This window comes from Choristoneura fumiferana, chromosome 20 (assembly GCF_025370935.1).
Source record: "Choristoneura fumiferana chromosome 20, NRCan_CFum_1, whole genome shotgun sequence".
Classification (NCBI taxonomy): Eukaryota; Metazoa; Arthropoda; class Insecta; order Lepidoptera; family Tortricidae; genus Choristoneura; species Choristoneura fumiferana.
Window position 1 is genome coordinate 13,640,205 of NC_133491.1, and position 12,825 is coordinate 13,653,029.

Sequence of the window (12,825 nt, forward strand, 5' to 3'; positions counted from 1 at the left end):
CCCAAACAACAAATTAACAAATAAGTAACAAATTATATTATTAACTAGGTAATAGTTTTATTGACCTAGTATTTTATTTGATTATTGTATTTTTTTAGCATAGTTATAAAGTGTTACACTGCTGGGCAATGTCTTTCTTTTTTTGCTAATTAATAAATATAAATTCTGATATTAGGTACGAAGCTCAATTTTTACAAGATAAGAAAGATCCTTCCACAGAAGCGATGCTACGGGTATAAGTCAGTAGTTGATATTATTATTCATACTAAGTTCAATTGATGGCATTAAGGCATCCGCGTTATTAATAAAAAATCCTTCCAAAATTAAAAAAAAAGATTAACATAATAACTTCTCCCATCGCAGTGCGGTTACAAAGAATCCGTCAAACCTACTGGCAGCCATCAAAAATCCAATCCTACCAATCAAAATCGCGAAGACCGATCACCAAACTGTCACAACCCAACAAATCAACTTTTCGGCGCATTGAAAAATCCAACGCCATGCACTATTAAGCACCGTATCGAAAAAATAAACAAATGACATTTGAAATTCAAATTTGACTGCCAACTATGTTATTTGCATATAGACAAGGTGGCAATCATCGATCACCGATGATTTCAATATTTTAGGGTTATTTGTGTGTGATTTAAAAATGACGGATTGTTGTTCGGTTTCACACTTTTTTGCTTGATTAACATTTAAAACCAGAAGTTTGTTTGCATAATCGTTATGCATTAAAATCCGATTTTGATTTTTGATTCAAGCAGTGTGAAATGTGGGAATCATGCATATTATGAAATGTGTTAAACTTTATGTATTGCAAAAAGTATTTGAATGGGAAAAAAGTTGGTTTATGAACAGAAACTTTTTTATTATACATATTAACTCACTTAAGTAAATATCTAAATCAGCATTATGTGCCAAAATTGATAATTTTTCATATCATTTTTATTTTCATCATCATCATCATCAGCCTATAGCACTCCACTGCTGGACATAGGCCTCCCCAATGAACGCCATTGCGCCCTGTCCTCGGCTAGACGCATCCAGCTTCTACCAGCAGCCTTTCGCAGATCGTCACTCCACCTGGCCGGAGGGCGTCCTACACTACGTTTGCCAAGACGCGGTCTACACTCAAGAATTCATTTACTCCGTCGGTTGTCGGTTATTATTTTCAGTTCTAACTAAATAAAAACATTAACTTATGTGTAAGTAAATTTCCACCCACTTCCAAAGGGTCGTTTGTCATGAATTGTTATACATTCGTGGATGACCGGAGACAATAATAACAAAAAGCTGTGGCTATTTTATCAAAAGTACATTTAATTAAAAAATACATCCGCCTAGAATAATAGGCAATATCAACTCTACCAAATCCTAATCACCATAAACATACCCCCGTTGACACTGCCTCATGCACTAACTCCCATCATCTAAACACGTAACAACGTCATTACTAATCAATCTGCACTTGCAAGTGCATGTGCTTTCACTAGTGCAATTTCACTATGTCACTTCAATAATGACACATATTCTCCCTTCAGTCTATTAAAAATTACATCTTGTACTCAAATGAACAGAGGCGAAATTGCACTGCCGTGAAAATGGTTTGTAGATTATTCTGGGAAATGTCACCGGTTTGACGCCATTTGTGCGTGTAGCCTTAGAAATTAGGTAATTGAAGTTATGTCAGTTTACCGCGCGTCTGTTGTATTGAATTAGTATCACTAATTTGAAATATTGACGAGTCATTTGGCTTTGATGGTCAGGTTAAGCTTCAGTTTAGATAATGGGCTCGAAATACCCAAGGATGCTTGAGTAAGTAACTTTTCTCTCATTCTGAGAGGAGGCCTGTGCCCAGCAGTGGGACGTAAATAGGCTGGGGTGAAGTAACTTTTCTTAAGTCCAGTTTAGACTTGCAAGAAAAATTGTGCTTATTGCAACATTGCTAGGCCGTAAAATGAACGAGTATGAATAATTTATGGCTACTTTAAATATTTACTAGTACTTTAAGTTTTAAAAAGACTGTGTACTTAGTGTAGCTTTGAGAATAAACTCGTACTCGTCAGCGATTTTTGTGAAGTGGAGGAGGACTGGTCTATGCTTAAACACACATAATGTGTCGCATTGACGCAACTTGTCGTGCACGTGTGTTTGTAGAGTAAAAAAAAAACGTTTTTGATATGATATTTTCACGAATCGACACCAACCCTTTTCTTTTTTTTTCACAAGGCCTCATTAATATAAACAGCTTCTGCAAAAAGAATCCCATCAAACGTATCAAGTCACCAAACCGGCAAAAAGTAAAAAACACATAACTCCAAAAAACACAAAAACCAGTCCCGGCATTATTAACGAATTTTTGCGACACACCGCCACGAAATCCTCTTTTCATTTCCACCTTGCAATAAAAGAAGAAAAAAAATATTTACGCATCATAAAAACCACAATGGTGCTTTATTTGCCTGCGTTATGTTCTGGGGGTACCGTATGCAAAATTGGTGCGAAATTGAAAAACAAATTTGTTACATATTGCTTTTTTGATTCGGGGAGTCGGCGTGGATTGATGGGAGATTATTCTGAGGACGTTTGTTTTTTAAATTTAAGGTTTTATTTTAAAAATATATAAAAAGAGAGATAAAAGTTGTCTACATGGTCGTCATGCTGCTACTTTATTTATTTATGTGTATCTAATAGCTTTTTAATCTGGATATTTAAAAAAAAATACATATAATAATATTTGTGCTTGAACTTTGTGTACATCAAAATGAGATTCAAATGAGGTACCTACAGCACTTTACCCCGTCTCTGCTACCATAAATATTTATAAATACTTAAACATTTCCTAAGCCTTTATAATTATAGATAGGTACTGTAGTTGACCGATATTACTATTTTCCGAAAATAACGCCAGAAGCAATCAATTATTTATAATTCAAATTATATCAAGTCTTACTTTTTTATTATTAATTATTATCAGGTTGATTTATTCAATTCTAATGATAAAAACAATGTCAACTAAAATTAAAATAAACAAAGTCTTACTCATTTTTATTGTGCGATACTTACTTTTAACCGCCGACGGAATAAGTGGGTGTTATAAGTTTGAAGCCAAAATGTCTGTCTATCCGTCTGTGGCATCGATGTAGCTCTTAAATGGATGAACTGAATTCGCTACATTTTTTTAACGTGAAAGTGAGCTTCCATGTAGTAGTTCTTAGCTGAGTTTTATAGTTCAGCTATTTTTTAAATGTCAAACTTAAAAATGACAATCTCGGGGTTTTGAACTTTACTAAATCGATCAATTAACCGTTTAGGTTAACCCAAATCGATTAGGTTGATAAATGCATTGCAAACACATTACTACTTGTCGCAAAAAACAATGTGGGATAAGAAAGATAATACTGTTATATACCTTATGCGTAAAAATACATCAGAATACTACTCCCAAGCCCGAAGGGGTTGTGACATACATGCCGCCTCATATTACATCGGCATGCATTACAGAACATAAAAAACGAACACATGTTACAATAGACTGGCTTTGTTTATTTTGTCAGTTATGTCACTTTCGCATTTGGGATTTTGTTTCTACATTATATTGGTGTTATGAGGAAGTAGACTGCAAGTAAGGACGTATTTTAATTTTAATTTGACGAGTCCTCGCGTATTTACTTCAAAAAGTTCAAATCAATTGTAATATTAACTGCCAAGTGTACTATGTGGAGTACAAAGTCAATGAAATGTCAACTTTAAACTCATTGTAATAATTTCGAAACTCATAAAACTGAGAATTATTGGCTCGGTCTGTAGAACTATGTAGGGTAAAAATATTAGGACGTACGAGGATAAGTAAATAAGTAAAACCAGGAATATAAAAACCTGATCTGGGGACGCTATATTAGTAATAATTATAGCAACACTACAGTCGTACATATGCGAATTGGCTAGATATAGATTATTGATGAAATAAAATCAAGTTTCATTATTTACAACGTTTACATACATGTTTTAAATTTGAATGAAATTATTTTACATCGCAGTTTAACTAACTAGTTATGGTCTATGGTTTAAATAGTCTCTCCAAAGACCGATGTGCAATCTTTATGGCCTGGTACTGTAACTCTATATTCGTCAAAGATATGGTCAGAAATCAATCATGTTGCGTCCACCGCTCCTAATATCACTTAAACGCGCCCTCTCTAAATGGAAGCCATAACCATGACAGCCAAAGAGTAAGCATACGCTTAGCTTTTACAGAAAGAACACTTCATTCGTAGACAGGCAGATTAATTTCAAATGGAACAATTGGCACGGTTGTGTTGCTCTGATAATGAACTCTGGTTCCAAACCAATCTTAATTTGATTCCTTAGTAACGACATCTCCTGTCCGGGTGGGCGGTTGGTTCCAATGGAGTGCCGAAAGTTTTTCGATGAGGGCTACGGTATAGATGTCGCTAGCGTCACTGCTTAAGTGGCTAAATAATATCAAACAAGCTGAGATATGAGGTGCATAGGGGAAATTCGTGTCTCTACCGTTGACCAGCAGTGGTGTAGCGGTATAGCACGCGGTACGGAATACCGAGGACCTGGGTTCAATTCCCAGTGCTGGTCTTATTGTTCTGCTTTTTCTGTGCATCTATATTTCAGTTGGTATTTTCAACTCTGGTTGAGTTTGAAACGTAGTGTAGTATGGTGGTGGTGATTTGGTTTGTGTGATTTCAGCGTGGAGATGAAGGAGCTTGATAAACATAGACATAGCTAATGGACTAAAGCAATTACTTAGCTCACCCGCGACCTTATGATAGCTACGCTTATGCAAGATATGCGTGTTCATGCAGTTCCTCCACCTACACACTGTAAGAACACACATAAGTTACACAAACCCATCTATCACCACCACCACCACTACACTGACGCGTTTCGAACTCAACCAGAGCTCATCTTCAGAGTATGTATGGTGGTGGTGATTGGGTTTGTGTGATTACAGCGTGGAGGTGGAGCTTCAAGAACACAGACGTAGCTATGGTAAAGTCGCGGGCGGGTGAGCAAAGTTATACTTATGGAATTTATATGGACCTCAGCATAGTAATGTCTGATTCGATAAATTATTTAAATCAATTCAAATCAAATTCTTGATATCAGAATAGATTTTTCCGTTTTGATTAGTAACAAACAATACACTTACCTATTTAAGAATGTTATAGTAACAAAATATGAATACAAAAACTTTAATAATAATAATAATAATAAATTTCGTTTGAATGAATATTGCTTTTGGGGCCCACGTGAGGCCAGGGGCTCTGGGCAGGGGCCCTTGTACCCTTATAAGAAAGACGGTACAGTCTACACAACATAATCTGTGCCTTGTAAAATCATCCCCTTGATTGTGGCCGCCTACTGGACATTCAATATCCATGCAAATGCACCAGGTGCCGTGTTATGCCCGTTTTACATACACAGACAGACGTAAATTCGTACGCTGGAATAATTAATGTTGCGGGGAAAAAGAGACTTTTTGTGTTGAGACCGATGTATTAACAGACAATTACGTTTGTTTGGGGAAGAAAAATCGGATGACGAAAATCCTCCAGTGGAGGGCCATCCTCGCCTATGGGTGATCGGCACATGAATTGCGAAACTGTTGGTGCAGAGCCTCGCGATGTTTTACCGTGTGGTTTTCCCGCACATGAATTTCGAAAAACTCAGAGGTGCGAGCCGGGGTGCGAATCCACGACCCTCTGCTTGAGAGGCGATAGGTCAAACCACTAGGCCACCACAGCCTTAAAAAAAGACAAACACAAATTCAACCCGCATTAATTAAGGCTGGGTTTCCACCAAAGATGTGGAAACTGAACTAAGACCAATACGGTACAAGTGGACAAACTTTTTAATTTGAAAAAATATATTTAAGTTTTGTATGGAAGTTAAGTCTCCATACAAAAGGTTTTTTTTTAAAATTTTCGAATTTCAGTTTTTTTCCATTTGTCGCATAAGTAATCGTAGCCATAAAGAGATTTTTTTAACACCGTGCATTACCATCGAGTTCATATAATTTTCTACCTTTACAAATAAGGCGTGCGGTGATATAATGTACAATTAATCCCTCACCTTTAAAGCCCTAAAACTCATATTTAAATCTCATCAAACGTTTCCCACGAGCGATGACTAAGTAGAAAGTTATTAAATTTACAACACGTGTCGTAAAATTAGCCTTTTGTGATTTACACGCCTGTGTGAACTGCGCCTTAGATCACTCTGCATGCGTCTGCGCAGGTAAGGGCGGGTACACACTTTTTCATACAGGACTGATATGAGGAATAGAAATGTCGTGCGAAATAAAAGCACGAGGCTTTTATATGGGCCAAAAGTCGTCTATTTATTTTCCCGGCTTAGTACGTAAAGAAACGAACCCCATCGCCTAAAAAAACTGTAAACAAAAACTATAAAAGGAAAAGCTATAGTCTAGTAGTTACTAGTGGAACTCTGTTAAGTAACTTCTAGTTCAAAAATTTGCAGTAATGGGTCTTGACTGTTGAAGTTCATTTTCTTTACAGAGTTTACTATCCTTTTTAATTCTTATTTAATCTTTTTTTAAGGCTTTTTTTGTGGACTTAATAGTTATACGTCATTAATTCTAAGCATTGTTGCTTACTTACCATGGAGTGACCCAATTACTCGTTTTCCACCCTATTCTGATTCAAAAATTTAAATTTTAAAAAAAAAACATAATATTCCCAATATACAAAGCCCTTATACTCCCGCTGGCTCCCCGTGGCGCCTTTTTCTATAAGAGGGTTTTGGTATAAAAGGTGGGTCATATTCATATTTCCATAATAAAACTTTATGGGACGAATGCGCTTTTTAGATGGTTAAAAACCAAGATTATTGGATTATGCTATTAGGATTATTTCGGCAAATTAAGTTTGTTTAATACGCAATGGAAGCAACATGTTTAATAAAAAAATTGATGTAGGTTGTACCTAAATTCTCAGTTACTATCATAGTGAAATTAACTATTAAAAGGTTTCACCCTGGTAGGTTCAACAAACTTGTTTCGACTGTATCTGTTTGCATAATGATTGCACAGTTTAAAGACACTCGTTTTATTTTTTATATAATTTAAAACTGACTAGCTGACCGGATATGTAGCTCGCTGGTCCAATAAGAACTTATTCACTTTGATCTTGACTACATAAATCATATTTATCCGGAAAATCGGACGACGGAAGTAGATTTCGTCCTACACTACATTTGCCGAGACTTGGTCTCCACTCAAGAACTCGTTTACAGTTCGACAGTTTTCGCTACAAAGCAGAGACACACTGGCTGCTGGTTACGAGCGTAGTGCGGAGCGATAACTCGTTGCATATGTATTACTACACCAGTTGCCGCTTCTTCGACATGGCCAGGTCACCGCCAGTAAAACTTGCTAGTTCTGTAAGCTACTTCGATGACTTGGTTGTGTCTGATAGTTTTGTAGCACAGTCTCAATCCTTTAGAGAAATTCCGAGCATAGCTCATTCCATAGCTCGCAGAGCGACCTTGAACTGTTGGATTAACCGTAATGTGAAGTTCCACGTTTCAGCTCCGTATGTCATGACTGTTAGGAAGCACTTGAACTTTCGTTTTCATATATTGCTGTATGGCTGACGAGAAAACGGCCTGGTGGAGTGACGATCTGCGAAAGGCTGCTGGTAGAAGCTGGATGCGCCGACTAGAGGTTAAGGCGCAAAGGCGCTCATTGGGGGAGGTATATGTCCAGCAAGGAACTGCTATAGGCTGATGATGATGAACTTGAAGCAGATTTAGTTCCTTATCATTCTGCTTTACAGATCATGAAGCGAAGCGCTTTGTATACGAATGACCGGAAAATTAGGTAACAACAAAACGGTGGCGTTGCTCCTTGGATGGAATAAATTCAAATCTTCACGTACCTACACAATTTATATCATCATCAGACATATTAAATTCAAATCTATTTACCGTTGTTTTTCACCCCTTTCCCACAAACCAAATAAAAACCAGTAGATAAACACAAAAAACATAATCAAAATCCCTAATGACGGTATTTAGGGTTATTTCCGAACCAACGCTTTGCTTTTCTATCGAGACACGCGTCTGGCGCGTGTCTAAAGCGACGCCATTTTGGAAAAAACATCCATTTTACTTTGACCCCTTGCTTAATAAAATAAGCAAGCAACGATAGTCCGAGTAATGCTAGTTATAAAGGGGTTATTATTCCGAACGTTTGGATTTGAAATTTGATTCCCAACTTTTTTATAAGGTCTTTTCTGTCATTCTAAGTCCTACTGTTATAGTTATACGGAGATTGTAAGTGCAAGCATAGGTTTTTAAGTGATTTAAGTGTATGAAAGAAAAGTGATTGGTGGGCATCAAATAATTTAGTGGGATGATTTCTGTGTAATCTGTCTTGTATTGTGTTTGGAGGCACGCGTACATTGTTGGGCATTGGGTGTTGATTACTGAAACCACAGATTATCGAGTAATTTCTGAATAAATTATTGTGGGTAACACTTCGTTATTGTAGGTAGACTTAGGAAACAACGGGAATGTGTTTTATGGTTTTATTTACTCAACAGTAGACGCAACGAGCTATAGAGAGAGCTATGCTTAGAGTTTCTTTGCGCGATAGAATCCGGAATACGCAAATTCGTCGAAGAACTAAAGTCATCGACATAGCTGGAAAAACATGCAAGTTGAAGTGGCAATGGGCGGGCCACAACGCTCGAAGAACAGATAACCGTTGGGGGAGAATTGTTCTCGAGTGGCGACTACAAACCCGAAGACGAAACGTTGGCACTAGGTGGACTGACGACGTCATGAGAATTGTGAGACACTGGTGGATGTGAGTGGCGAGTTGTCGTTCATTGTGTCGTTCTAAGGGGGAGGCCTTTGTTCAGCAGTGGTCGTCTTCTGGCTGATGATGATTGGTGATGAGTAAACGCAACTAGACTCATTTCTGTTTATTTACGACCAGCCTTTGCCCGCGGTTTTTGCTTTATTTCAACCATTAGACATTACAACTGAATTGAAATTCCAGAATTATACTCATGTTAAATATTTATAGGTAGTTCCAAAAAAAATGTTTGTGCTTTAATAAAGTTACTGACATGGCTCGCAGAATCGATGGGTGGGCCAGAGGGTGGTAGTATTAGTAAAGATTAAAAAAAAACTTAATTTCAAGGTTACTTTTATATTTAAACGAGCCGTTCTTGTACCGGAGCTCAGTTGCCCAGGTATACAAGTTGTCATGAAACATTAGAGCTAATGAAAATTATCTAACGTTGATTGACGTTGATTAACGTTTGTTGTTGACGTTTCACTTTTGCAGGGATACACAAAATCGTGTATGTTTTCATTTTTGTATTTATTTTTTATTGTTGTTTGTTGTTTTTTTAATTTGTTCTATTTGTGTGTTTATGAATGTGAATAAGTTTCTTCTTTCTTTCTTTTGATAGCAATAACGAAATTAGCACTGACGTTTTTAGGTCTAGTTGGAGAGCTCATTTTGATTCCGTTTATTTGAAAATTTTGTCAATATCTTTACTCGGGATGGAAAAGTTTTCCTTCAATAAAACTTCCTTCCGAATAACGTGGTCTTTACCCAGTACAAGCACCAAACACTCTAATGCCCTCTCACGAAGCAAAAACAAAAATGTGTCAATAAAAACTCGCTCCCTGTCATCAAATATTTCCTACCAGCATAATTCTAAAACCTGCGAAAATCATAATCAATGTAACAGCAACCAGACGTGTTAAAAAAAATACAAGACGAGGACATGTCCAATTCAAAATGATCCCTCCTTGCACCGTTACGCTTCCCTTTTTTATCCAGATTGTAAAGAACTTGATGCCATTAGAGGGTTCTTTGTAAATTGGTGGCCAGTATTAATGGTACAGGGTGGAGACGAAATTTAATCTGCTCGCAAAAAGTATTGAATAGAAAGGGACAAAAAGTGAAGTGATAAATGATCACGTTAGTGAACGGTGGCTGAGATAAATTTGTGTCTTTAAAGTATATGGTTAATTGAATTTTACTTAAGCTATAAACTAATAATTGAAGATCTTGATGTATAGATCAAGTAAGTACTGTTGCACTTTTTGTCATGGTTCCGACATCAGAATAAAACCAATGAAGCTGGTTGTCAACTTCAACTTTTTGCTTAATGGCAACCGGAAGCTGGTTGTCTTCCGATGGATACATATCGGCTCGTATAATTGTTGAACTAATTAATGTAACTATTTTTTTTAACATAAAACTGTCTGCCATAATGTATTGTTTGTCATGTACCATCAGCCAAATAAGTGGTCTATCAATTTTTAAACAAGTTCCTTTCAAATGAATATGTCGCTGAAGTCGAACCTTCCTTGACAGACACGTCTATTGGCATTATTGTTTTATGGCATGCAAACGATTATCAACTTTAGGGTGGTAGACCACGTATTTGGGTGATGGTACCTCTTTTTTCTCTGAATCCATAATTTGTTCAGAATTATTAAAAAAGCCTAACCTGTAGTGAAAGAATTGTAGTTATGGTGGGTAAAAGACTATAAAATCCCTCTTATTGCGTCGGAGGTTTTTTTAACCTCCAAACAAGAACATGAAAGCAATGTTGCGACAGGATTAGAAAGATGGTATCACCCGCTTTCTACACACCACTTCATTATTACACAAATCATGTGTAACTATTATCACAATGTCATCAAATACAAATAAAACACCCTTTAGTCAGTGTGCACCCAAACTTCCTGAGTTGGATGATAAATGACACTAGGTGTCAATACCGGAGCATACTGTGATCACTCAAGCAGTAACCGATAAGTTGCGCTACTGTTTTTATTTCTGTAGTGTTTGCAAATTCAGTTAATCTTCACTACTTTTATAAAACCTCGTACCTCAAAATCTATAATTTTTTCGAGGCAACTTTATTTTGCTGAGATTTTTCAAAGTTTTAAGATGTTTTAAGATGCCTAATGTTTTTTTTTTATGTAATAGCAGACTAACGAGCAGACGGTTCCAGAAAAAAGTATACCAGCCAACTTTCAGTCGGCAAAGAAAATAAGAAATTAGATTTAGGGGATAATTTAATGAAAGAAAATCTGGCACTGCTTTACATATTGCAATTTCCATACAATTTTGGAAAATATTAAGCCAAAACCAAAGGAAAAATCTTTCACCAAAAATAAAAGGAAATAAGACGTGAGCTGTCATTTAGCACCTAATCCTTATTGCCAACCCTAACACATCCTTCTTAAAAACCAACCTTCAATCCATATCTAAAGGTCCAAAATCGATGTTCCAAGTTATTACCTTTGATGGATTACAAGGGTGTCGCAGAAATGCTTATTATCAGAGTATTATCAGCGGGCAACGTCAATATGGCGTGAGGAGTAAATTGTCAATCCATTGCACGCCCAAGATGTTCACCGCACAGAGAATAACTAACAACACGAGCAATGTATAGCGAAATTGCTTTCTGATCGCGTCCAATCTTGGATTAAGAACAACTTACGCAGCCTGGAGTAAGTTGTGAAATTAATTTTCACACTTCTACTTGAAACGGAATATGTTAAGACTGTCGGGGTTGTATTAAGGGATTATTGCACGGTTGAAGAAGGAGAGGGTCTGATCTTGAGAATACGATTCATTTAGGGGGGATTGCCACTATAGCCGAGCTTGGTAGCCGGGTTGACCATTGCCGATTCGAAGGTCTACTGCGAATTTGCTGCGGCCCGTCCGGGTCGTAGTTTTAGGACACGACCGAGTCCTACGCTGTGGACTATAGTTATGTGTGCTCGTTCACTTAAAGGATTGCTCCAAGCTGGTCATCCTCATCATTATTATTAGCCGTAGGACGTCTACTGTCGATATGTCGGCGGCCGATCGTAAAATCTTCTTTCTAGGCACATCATGAAATGGCGCCATTTCATGATATGGCTAAAAGTTGGCCAGGCATATCACGATGTGCCTGAGAAACAATACGGTAGATCGATTAGTGAAAAAAAAAGAAAAATTTAGGTACGACGAGCGAAGCGAGGAGTGGTTAGTATGAATTGTGACCACTAGCCTAGGAATTTCATGATCTGCCTAAACTAGCCAAATCATGAAATGGCGGCGTTTCATGATATGCCTACGAATTTAATGATCTTCCTAAACGTCACTAGGCAAATCGTTAAACGGTAAGTTTCGAACGATATGGCGGATGTCCTTTAGCCAATTCATGAAATGGCGCCATTTCACGATATGGCTAGGAATTTCGTGATCTGGCGGATTTTACGATCGGCCGCCGACAGATATAAGCCTCCCACAAAGACCTCCAGTTGCTTCGGTTGGAGGCGGCCTTTAACCAGGTCATCCGTCCATCTCGGCGGAGGACAGTGGCAACCCATCTGTTTACATTTTTGATCTCGATTTCCATCTCAGATTATACAAGAATGGTTTGCTTGATGATAATGATAATAGAGGTTAGCAAAATAACAAATTGGTTAACAAACGAGTTATCCCCAAAATATGAAGGCGTGTACCCATCCATCATAAGTCTATTACACCGCATGGACGTAGGTTCGATGCCGGCACGTGACCATTGTTTGGCCTCAAATTATAGGTTTAGTTCACACTGATGGTTACCTAGTAATAGAAGGGTAGTTGGGTATAAGCGTATGTAGGGTAGGGATGAATAATCTAAGCATAGTTTATTATCTTAAAGCAATCTTCACATTCATCCATCTCTTTCTTACTAATATAATAATATATACAAATTGCGACGGTTACTCTGTCTGTCTTTCTGTATCTATGTGCGC